Source organism: Oryctolagus cuniculus, chromosome 20 (assembly GCF_051225735.1).
Source record: "Oryctolagus cuniculus isolate XC-2025 breed Fujian yellow rabbit chromosome 20, ASM5122573v1, whole genome shotgun sequence".
Lineage (NCBI taxonomy): Eukaryota > Metazoa > Chordata > Mammalia > Lagomorpha > Leporidae > Oryctolagus > Oryctolagus cuniculus.
In genome coordinates, this window is record NC_142886.1 from 40,873,255 (window position 1) to 40,883,308 (window position 10,054).

Consider the following 10,054-nt stretch of genomic DNA (forward strand, 5'->3'; position numbering starts at 1 on the left):
CCATCAAGCACCGCTGTGAGCTTTAAACAAGTCAGGGGCCTTTTCAAAGTAGAAAGATGCGTCTCCCGTCTCCGGAAGAGGTTACTTTCTGATGCCCTGCAGGGGAGTGGTGACTGGATGTCTGCGGCTGAAGGAGCATTGCCCCGCCAGACTGCTCTTTCTCTTTCTCTTTTTTAAAATTATTTATTTGAAAGACTAGGAGAGAGAGGAGGGGGGGGGGGAGAGAGAGAGAGAGAGAGAGAGAGAGAGAGATCCTCCATCTACTGGTTTACTCCCCAGATGATGGAAATGTCCAGGGCCAGGCAGGAGCCAGGAGCCGGGAGCTTCTTCTGGGTCTCCCACATGGGTGCAAGGACCCAAGTATCTTGGCCACCTTCCACTGCTCTCCCAGGCGCATGAGCAGGGAGCTGGATCAGAAGAGGAGCAGCCGGGACATGAACTGGCTCCCATATGAGATGCCAACATCGCTGACGGCAGCTCTACCCGCTACGCCGGAATGACAGCCCCCAGAACTGTTTTCAAAGATGTACCCAAGACCTCCATTTTATTCCACTCCAAGCACGCTCACCTTTGCCCAGAGAAATGACGACTGAAAGCTCTGTGGGCTGAACACTCCTTTCTCAAGTGGGAGCCTTGCACTCAGCGTGGGGCCCGGCAGGTCTGGATGTGGTGTTTATGGCTGCCGGTAGGCCTGTGCTGGCCAGGGAAGACAGGCAGCAGCAGGACAGGGTCAGTCTCTTACTCACGGGCGAAGAGCAGCCTTTTGTGGTGCTTCACGGTGACTTGGGGAGCTCATCCCGTCTTGTCGTTGATGCGTCTCAGCCCGCACTGTGGAAGCTGCTGTGCCAGGTGCCTTCTCCGTGCGTAGCCCATATCAGCACTCCAGTCAGTTTCACGGCCAAATACCACGTTCATCCACTCACCAGCTGCTGGGCTGTGAGCGGTGCTGCTGTGTTCGTGTGTGTCCAGCTGCTGCGTGGGCATTCATTTCCATTTGCGTGGGTGTGGACCTAGACTTGCTGGGTCAAGTGGTCACTCCGGGCTTACGCACTGAGGAGCTGTCAGGATGTTTACCGTTTCACACTCTCACCAGCAGTGTGCGAGGCTTCCCGCCCGGGCCCTCCTCCACAACAGTTGTGACTCCGGTCACCCTGTGTGTGACGCGCACCGTACTGAGGTTATGATCTGTCTTGTCTTGATGGCCAATGATGCTGAACAACTTTCACGTGCCTGCTGGCCGTCTGCCTCTGGAGAATTCCAACTCCACCCCATTTTTAAACTGGACTCTCTTCATTATTGAGTCATAAGTATTCATTATATTTCTAGACATCCGTTACTAGATATGTAATTTGCAAATATTTTCCCCCACTCTCTGGGTTATCTTTTCACTTTTTTTTTTTTTTTGCAGTTTCCTTTGAATTGCAAATGTTTTTATCTTGGATACATCTCAGTTCACCTCATTTTTCTGTCCCTTATGCTTCTGGTGTGGTACTTAAGACACTACTGCCTGCTTCAACGTTGTGACTGATGCCTCTGCTAAGATGCCTGCAGTGTCAGCGCTGACGATGAGGCCTCGGATCCCGTTGAATTCACATTGTGTATCTGGTCTGACGATGAGGCCTCAGAGCCCGTTGAATTCACATTGCGTATCTGGTCTGAAGAAGGGCTCCAGTGTCATTTATTTGCACATGGCACCCATGTTTTGGTCAGCACCAATTACTGAAAACCAATTCTTTCCCTTACCGAATGATCTTGGCACCCTCTCAAGTCACCTGATCCTCACTGGATGAGCTCCGTCGTCAGCTCTGAATCTTATCCCATTGGCCTGCACCGTCTTGACGCTGTAGCTCTGTATTAACTGAAACTGGGAAATGTTGAGTTCTGAACTTCACTCCCGTGTCCCACCATTGCTGTGACTATCTGGAATTCCTCTACTTCCATACCAGCACCTAGGTAAGTTTGTCAGCCTCTGGAAACAGCAGCAGCTGGGCTTTGGCCAGGACTGTGTGGAATCTGCCCGTCCACGTGGGAAAAAGCACAAGAACATTAAGTCCCGCCCTGCCTGCTTCTCCTCCTTTCTCGTCTCTGCAGAGCTCCGACTGTCCCAAAGCGGCAAAGGAGCCCGGCTCGCAGGATCCCGGTGGCCCGGAGCAGTGGGTCCTGCAGCAGAGATCTGCTTCCCTCCCAGCACCGTGAGGATCCAGCTCCGCTCCCCGCAGGATCACCTCCTGCCTCACTCCGGGGATCCTGGCCCTGACCTGATGCCACCTCCCAGGCCCGAGGAGCAGGTGATCCCCACACTAACAGCGCCATTCACAGGCCTCCTCCTACTCACAGGCCTCAAACATTTTGGTTGTGCAATCAAATCGTCCAGGCAAACTGACCCTCGAGGCCTGTTGGAAGCATCAAGTCTTCCACCCAACAGCCTCACCCTTCTCCTCCAACAGCCCCGCTGTCCTTCGCGCTTCCAGCCTTGGGCAGGGGCTGCCCACACACCAACGTGTCTTTAGACGACAGCTGAAGCCACTGTCTGCCGAGCTCGGATTCTTTCCTGTGCTGCTTTCCCTTGCCGCAGGCAGGGAGCTGCTCCTGCCCAGTGAGGTCCCGCAGGCAGCTGGGAGAGAAGCGAGGAAGCGAGAGGAGAGGGAGGTGAGGAAGGGCCCTGCTGAGAGCTTCGCTGTGGTCCTGAGTTTTCCAAGACCAGGCCTGGACTTGGCCGGGCTGCAGAGAGGAGAGGACCGGAGGGACGGAACGGGTGAGGGCATTAGAGGGACCGTCTGCAGCCTGGGCGTAAGCCTGTGGCCAGAGAGGGCCCCAGAGCCCAGGACTCCTGCCTCCCTGCCCTCTATCCACGCAGCTGCCCATCAGGTACGTACCAGTGTCGACTGTGGTGCTGGGGACATGCAGGGGGAGCTGACAGCTCAGTGTGGGAAGAAACATATTGTGGGGAGCAACTCGGACTAGACTGAGTTACTGGAATTAAGACTTATTCTATGCATCTGCTCTCCCACAATGTGGCGCTGGGAGAGGAGTAAACAGCTTCTGCACAGCTGCCTCCAGTTCAACCAATAAACTGTAGGACTTGCTCCTGATTGGAGGAGAGCAGCGTACTCGGCGTGTGGGCAGCCGAGTTGGGATTGGCAGAGGAGGACTATAAAGGAGGAGAGAGACGGCATGCACCAGGAACATCTGAGGAACATCTGAGCAGCCCCCGAGAGAGCCGGCCGGCGGTGTGCCGCTCCCCTGCGGAAGTGGGGAATGTGGCAGGGGGAACTGCCCTTCCACGGAGGTGGAAGGGACAGTAGCCAACCCGGGAAGAACCAGCAGCAAACCCGGGGAAGGCCGAGCAGACGAAAGAACAGCGCAGGGTCCTGTGTCGTTCCTCCACGAAGAGGGGGAGCGACATAATGGTGCCGTGACTCGGATATGAAGCCTAGGCAGGACTTAGTGTCGTTCCTCCATGAAGAGGGGGAGCGACAACATATTCCTTAGTTACAGAATCATTTCTTGAAGACGGGGTGCCGAGATGGGGCTCTTCCCCCTGGCTCCCCGAGAGGCTGCAGGGCACAGGGAGAAGGGTGAGAAGGGAAGCTAGCTCGGCAGGCAGGGAGAGAGGTGAGAGGACCAGAGAGCCCCGGGCGTCACCCCAGGCGCAGCGGGGCCCACAGGGGGTCCGAGCAGCAAGGACAGACTGCCTTTGCCTGCTGAAGGCACTCTCGCTTCTAAAAGCCTTAGGCAGCCATCTGGGGTGGAGGTTAAGCCTGCATCCCACACTGGAGTGTCTGCTTCCAGTCTGGGCTCCTCCGCCTTTTTTTTTTTTTTTTTTTTTTTTGGACAGGCAGTTAGACAGTGAGAGAGACAGAGAGAAAGAAGGTCTTCTTCCGTTGGTTCACCCTCCAAATGGCCGGCGCTGTGCCAATCCAAAGCCAGGAGCCAGGTGCTTCTCCTGGTCTGCCATGCAGGTGCAGGGCCCAAGCACTTGGGCCATCCTCCACTGCCTTCCCGGGCCACAACAGAGAGCTGGACTGGAAGAGGAGCAACCGGGACAGAATCTGGCACCCCAACCAGGACTAGAACCTGGGGTGCCGGCGCTGCAGGTGGAGGATTAGCCTAGTGAGCCATGGCGCTGGCCCTCCTCTGCTTCTGATAAAGCTTCCAGATAATGTGCATCCTGGGAGGCAGCAGGTGATGGCTCACTCCCATGGCAGACCTGGGTTGAATTCCTGGCTCCCGGCTTTGGCCTGGGGTGACAGATGCTTTGTCAAGAAGGCCAGGTTGAGGCTGGCGCCGCGGCTCAATAGGCTAATCCTCCACCTTGCGGCGCCGGCACACCGGCTTCTAGTCCCGGTCGGGGCGCCGGATTCTGTCCCGGTTGCCCCTCTTCCAGGCCAGCTCTCTGCTGTGGCCCAGGAGTGCAGTGGAGGATGGACCAAGTGCTTGGGGCCCTGCACCTGCATGGGAGACCAGGAGAGGCGCCTGGCTGTCTACTGCTTTGCGGTCCCGCCTCCTCCATTACTGTCACCCAGCCTCGTGGCTCGGGTTCCTCAGAGGTGGTTTTTGTTGCTTTCCAACACAGAACTTGAGTGGTGAGTGATGTTGGTGGCCTTCAGACCTGGAAGAGATCAGAGAACAAAACCGGCACTCGGGGAGAGGGACAGAGCTAACCAGAGCCCAGACCCAGGCGGAGCGGCGCCAGCCCTGGCACTGGGAGCCGTGAGAACAGAAGCAAAACTGCCCTGAACGTGGAGAGCGAGGAACCCATGTGCTCCGCCTCAGGCCCGGGACCTGACACCCCTGCCCCTCACCACACCCTCATGTTTACTGTCAGGCGTCCCCTACGCCTTCACTGCTCAGCGTGGGCCTGTGGACTGGTTAGCTCCAGGGGTCACTCATTCTGCCAGACCCTGTGCCCCAAGGGCCTGCACGGGTGAGCACACACAGCTGCTTGAACTGAACTTCGTACAATCTGTCAGGCGCCCCGGGATCATCTGGGCTAAACTGTTCATCCTCTGGCGGCCTCTCTGGCCATTCAGCGTGCTCAGGGCGGACTGGCCCCTCTCCAGTTGCTCAGGGAGCTGGTGTGGACAGACCGCTGGCACACAACTCTGTTGCTTATGCCTTTTGTTGCAGCCCTGCTGGAAGCAAGCTCTGGCTGCTAGTTGCTGAGGGGACCTAGGCCTATGTTGTCCTTGACAGTCATCATGAACTATTTCAGACACGCAAAAAGGCAAAAGGACTCCTGTAATGAGCATCTGTGAGCTACCACTAAGCTCGAGAAATAAAACTTCACACGTGCAGCTGTGGGCAGCCGTCTGGCACCGTGGTGAAGACTGCTTGAGATGGCCGCGTTCCGTATCGGAGTGCCCGGTTTTCGTGCTGGCTCTGCTCCCTAGGTGGCAGGGGTGACGGCTCAAGTGCCTGCGTCCCTTCTACCCACACTGGACAGCTGGGTGGAGTTCCAGGCTCCAGGCTTCGGCGGAGCTCTGCCCTGGCTGCCGTGGGCATGTGGGAGCGAACCAGCAGTTGGGAGCTCTCTCTGCCTTTTAAATGAATAACATAAATAAACCAAAATAAGAAATATGGCTGGAGTCCCCAGTGCAAAAAATCTATTTAAAGAGCCCCAAGCTCTATGCTGGAGCCTCGCAACTTGCTCATCTGTACGGGATCACTGGCGACCCTCGGCAGGCCACAAGTAAACACAAGATGTGCGTGCGCTCTGGTGAGACACTGGCCAGTTGCTATGGGACTTTAAAGTTGCTGACAATGTTCAGTGCGACCTGATTTCCCTGCATCCAAAATGGGTCATCGGCAGCGACACAGGGAGCCCTGCGTGTGGAGCGGAGGATTCTGCTGCAGCCTACTGCACCCCCCACTCAGCCTCATGATAACCACAGTCAAGGTGAACGTTCAGGTTCAAATTGTGCTGTTTGCTTCAGGCCCACAACTTCCCTTCCGTCCACACCTCCTGCAGGGCCGCCACACCCCACACCTGTGGGCCGTGCTGGCTCTTCCAGCTTTAGGCTCCCCATCAGGACTGTAGTGGGTGTCGCCGGCTTTAGACTCTCTCTTAATATTTGTGATCTATGATTCTGGAGCACCCCAAATGGATTAGCTACTTTGTGTATGCAGTCTTTACACTATAAGGAACTGCTCCAGGGGAAGGCGTATGGCACAGCACCTGACGCCACTGGGACAGGCACATCCCCCGCTGGAGCTCCTGGACTGGGTCCACGCTCTGCCTGATTCCATCTTCCTGCAAACCAGTGAGGCAGCAGGTGGTGGCTCAGATAACTGGGTCCCCGCCACTGACATGGGCGACCCTGACTGGGTCTTGGCCTTCTGGGTCTGGCCTGGTCTAGCCTGGCTATTGTGGCCTTTGGGAAGTGAACCAGGAGACAGACAGTATCTCTCTCTCTACCTGTCAAATAAAATGAAATTAAAAATCACTGGGACTAATGCTAAGACACAGCAGGTTAAGCTACCACTTGCAATGCCAGCATCCCGTATCAGTGTGGATTTAAGTCCTGGCAGCTCCACTTCTGACCCAGCTCCCTGTTCAAAGCAGAGGAAGGTGACCCAAGTAACTGAGCCCCTGACACCCACATGGGTAACCTGGATGGAGTTCTTGGTTCCTGGCTTCAGCCTGGCCCAGCCCTAGGCGTTGCAGCCATTTGGGGAACAGCCCAGTAGAGGGAAGTGCTCTCTCTCTCTCTCTGACCCCCTCCGACTCTTGAGCTGACACTCTGCTTTCAATTATGTACTCCAGAGAGTGCGTCTGTCTTCTACAGTGCAAGGGCCTGTTGGAGAGAGACTAATGGGTAATACTATTACCCCCACTTTACAGCTAAGGAAACTGAGGCCCAGAAAGGTTTGACTCTCCAGTGGAAATCAGCCAATATTACAGGTGCTATTGAACTTGCTGAGAAAGTGAGGTTTCCAGGCAGGGCTCTTTCCAGGCCTTCCGCCACCCTAGGCTGAGCCTTGCTTTTGCTAGGCAGGTTCAAGCATTGTTCTGGTTGTTCTTTAGCTACTTGCTTGATGGAGAAAGCCAGGTGGCCTTGATGGGTGTTTTCGGTGAGTTCTCAATGCACACGTCAACACCAGGCGGAACCTCAAACCTCCACCAGGGCATAATGGGGAACATACTGGTGGTTTTCATCTGTGACTATGCAGGTTGGAGAGAATAAACACTGATAGTATTTACCAGAAACATCCATGGGTGTGTTCTAGTCAGTACGATGGCACAGAAGTGTGGTTCTGGACTCAGGCTGAGCTGGTGGCTGTTTTCCTGCCACTTCAGCGTTCTGCAATGTAAACACAGAGATGGGGACGGCAGCATGCCAGGGCTACCCCTCTGCAGGCAATCGGAGGGTCTGAGGTTAGCCCTGTCACCTCTGGATGGCAGCTCAGTGTATGGCCTTTGGTTGTTTCAACCTTAGGATGGCAGCATCTTTGCATTATAAATCATCAGACAGGGTCGGGTGCTGTGGCGCAGTGGGTTAAAGCCCCTGCCAGAAGCGCCAGCATCCCATATGAGTCGGTTCGAGTCCCAGCTGCTCCACTTCAGATCCAGCTCCCTGCTAATGAGCCTGGGAAGGCATTGGAAGATGGCCCAACTCCTTGGGTCCCTGCACCCATATGGGAGACCCAGAAGAAGCTCCTGGCTTCTGGCTTCAGATCAGCTCAGCTGTGGCTGTTGTGGCCATTTGGGGGAGTGGACCAGCGAATGGAAGACCTCTTTCTCTGTTTCTACCTCTCTCTGTAACTCTGTCTTTCAAATAAATAAAATAAATCCTTAAAAAAAACACTTCTGGCTGGCGCTGCAGCTCACTAGGCTAATCCTCCGCCTTGCGGCGCTGGCACCCCGGGTTCTAGTCCCAGTTGGGGCACCAGATTCTGTCCTGGTTGCCCCTCTTCCAGGCCAGCTCTCTGCTGTGGCCTGGGAGTACAGTGGAGGATGGCCCAAGTGCTTGGGCCCTGCACCCGCATGGGAGACCAGGAGGAAGCACCTGGCTCTTGGCTTCGGACTGGCGCAGCGCCGGCCATTTGGGAGGTGAACCAACGGAAAGAAGACCTTTCTCTCTGTCTGTCTCACTGTCTAACTCTGCCTGTCAAAAATAAAATAAAAAAAAACTTTCTAGAAAAAATAATCAGACATGTCCGTGGGTGAGCTATTAATGGGGCTGGCTCTCTGGCTGTGGAATCAGGTCCACCTCAGTGGGAGTGTCGCTCCCCGTCTTCGTGGAGGAACGACACAGGACCCTGCGTTGTTCTTTCGTCTGCTCGGCCCTCCCCGAGTTTGCTGCTGGTTCTTCCCGGGTTGGCTACCGTCCCTTCTACCTCCGTGGAAGGACGGTGCCCCCTGCCACCTTCCCCACTTCCGCAGGGGAGCGGCACACCACCGGCCGGCTCTCTCGGGGGCTGCACAGGTGTTCCCTCAGATGTTCCTGGTGCATGTTGTCTCTCTCCTCCTTTATAGTCCTCTTCCACCAATCCCAACTCTGCTACCCACACGCCGAGTACGCTGCTCTCCTCCAATCAGAGTCAGCTCCTGCTGCTTATTGGCTGAACTGGAGGCAGCTGTGTAGAAGTTGTTACTCCCTTCTCAGTGCCATATTGTGGGAGAGCAGATGCATAGAATAAGTCCTAATTCCAGTAACTTAGTCTAGTCCGGGTTGCTCCCAGTTGCTCCCCACAGGGAGGAACACAGCGTAGCTGACCAAAGCCAAAGAAGCACAAAATGCGAAGTGGAGGCCCAGTTTTGAGCGTGCGGTTGGGTCAGAGAATTGATCAAAGGATGCAGCCTGCGAACAGCCCTGGCGGTGCAACCCTGCTTGCGCTGAGCTCTAATCGCCCCGGGCCACAGTCCCCTGTGCCGTGGAAGACTGCACCTTCGCTGGCAATTCTTTGTGGCAAAAGTAAACTTCTTCCATTTAGTCAGGAGACTTGAGGGCCTAGAGAGAGGGAGGAGAATGGGACAGGAATCAGGAGCTTCGTCCCAGAAGCAGGAGCCCGGACGATAATTTCCAAGAACTAAAAAAACCGAAGCGTGCAGAAAGGACCACGCCAGGCCCTTGTGAGCGACTGCTGCGCCAGCCTCTTCCTTGGCAAGTCTGGGGAGCCCACAATCTTCTGCATGTATCCAGTTTAAAACAAAGCTGCAGGAAAGATGCTCTGACATTTCAAACTGGAGGTAAAATACAAACAAATACATGCACTGCGCAAGGCCCAGCTGCAGGGAGGCCAGACCTAGCTGGTACACAAACGAGACCTTCCTCTTGGGCCACACAGCGACTCGCCTGCCAGTCGAGGGCACGCTGACTTCACTCTGCAGTTCTCCTGTTAGCTGCTGGGCTAAGGATCAACATGTCTGGAGCAAAGCTCTCGGGCCTCGTCCTCAGCACTGCCACTTCGAAAGGAGGGCAGGCGGGGAGATTTGCCCACTGAAGGGCACTGGCGGACGGCACCCTCTGGTCCCTGCTGGGGGAGGAGTAATGTTCGTGTTGTAGTCAGCTAGGTGTGAAGTAACGCTTGTCTCCCCACAAAGCCAGGCCCTACTGAGGAGCGGAAAAGCAAGTTCTAAGAGATAGGACACACTGGGGAATCAAGCAGCGAGGCCAGCAGCCACCTCACTGGAAATCCAGGGGTGGTAGGGACGGGATGGGGGTCCTAACACGGCACCACCAACTCCCCGGCTTGTAACAACATAGCTATGTTTTTAGTGCTCTCTTTAGCAAACAGATATTTGGAGATATAATTCACACCACATACTTCCCCATACAAAGTGTACAATTCAATGGTTTCTAGAACAGTCACAGATACACACGAACACCTCTAGTTTTGTAGTATTTTCACTACTTCAGAAAGAAGCCGTATGCCCTTTAGCAATCATCCCTCATTCTCCCAAGTCCCTCAGTCCTGGGTGACCACACATCTGGGGCTGGGGACAATGGCATGCTTCCCTCCGAGTGACATTCCTGCTTTCAGAGCCGAGTGCCTGCAGGGGACAGTGGCAGGGGCCGCAGGCTCAGGTCTTCTGGACTTGCAACCCAGT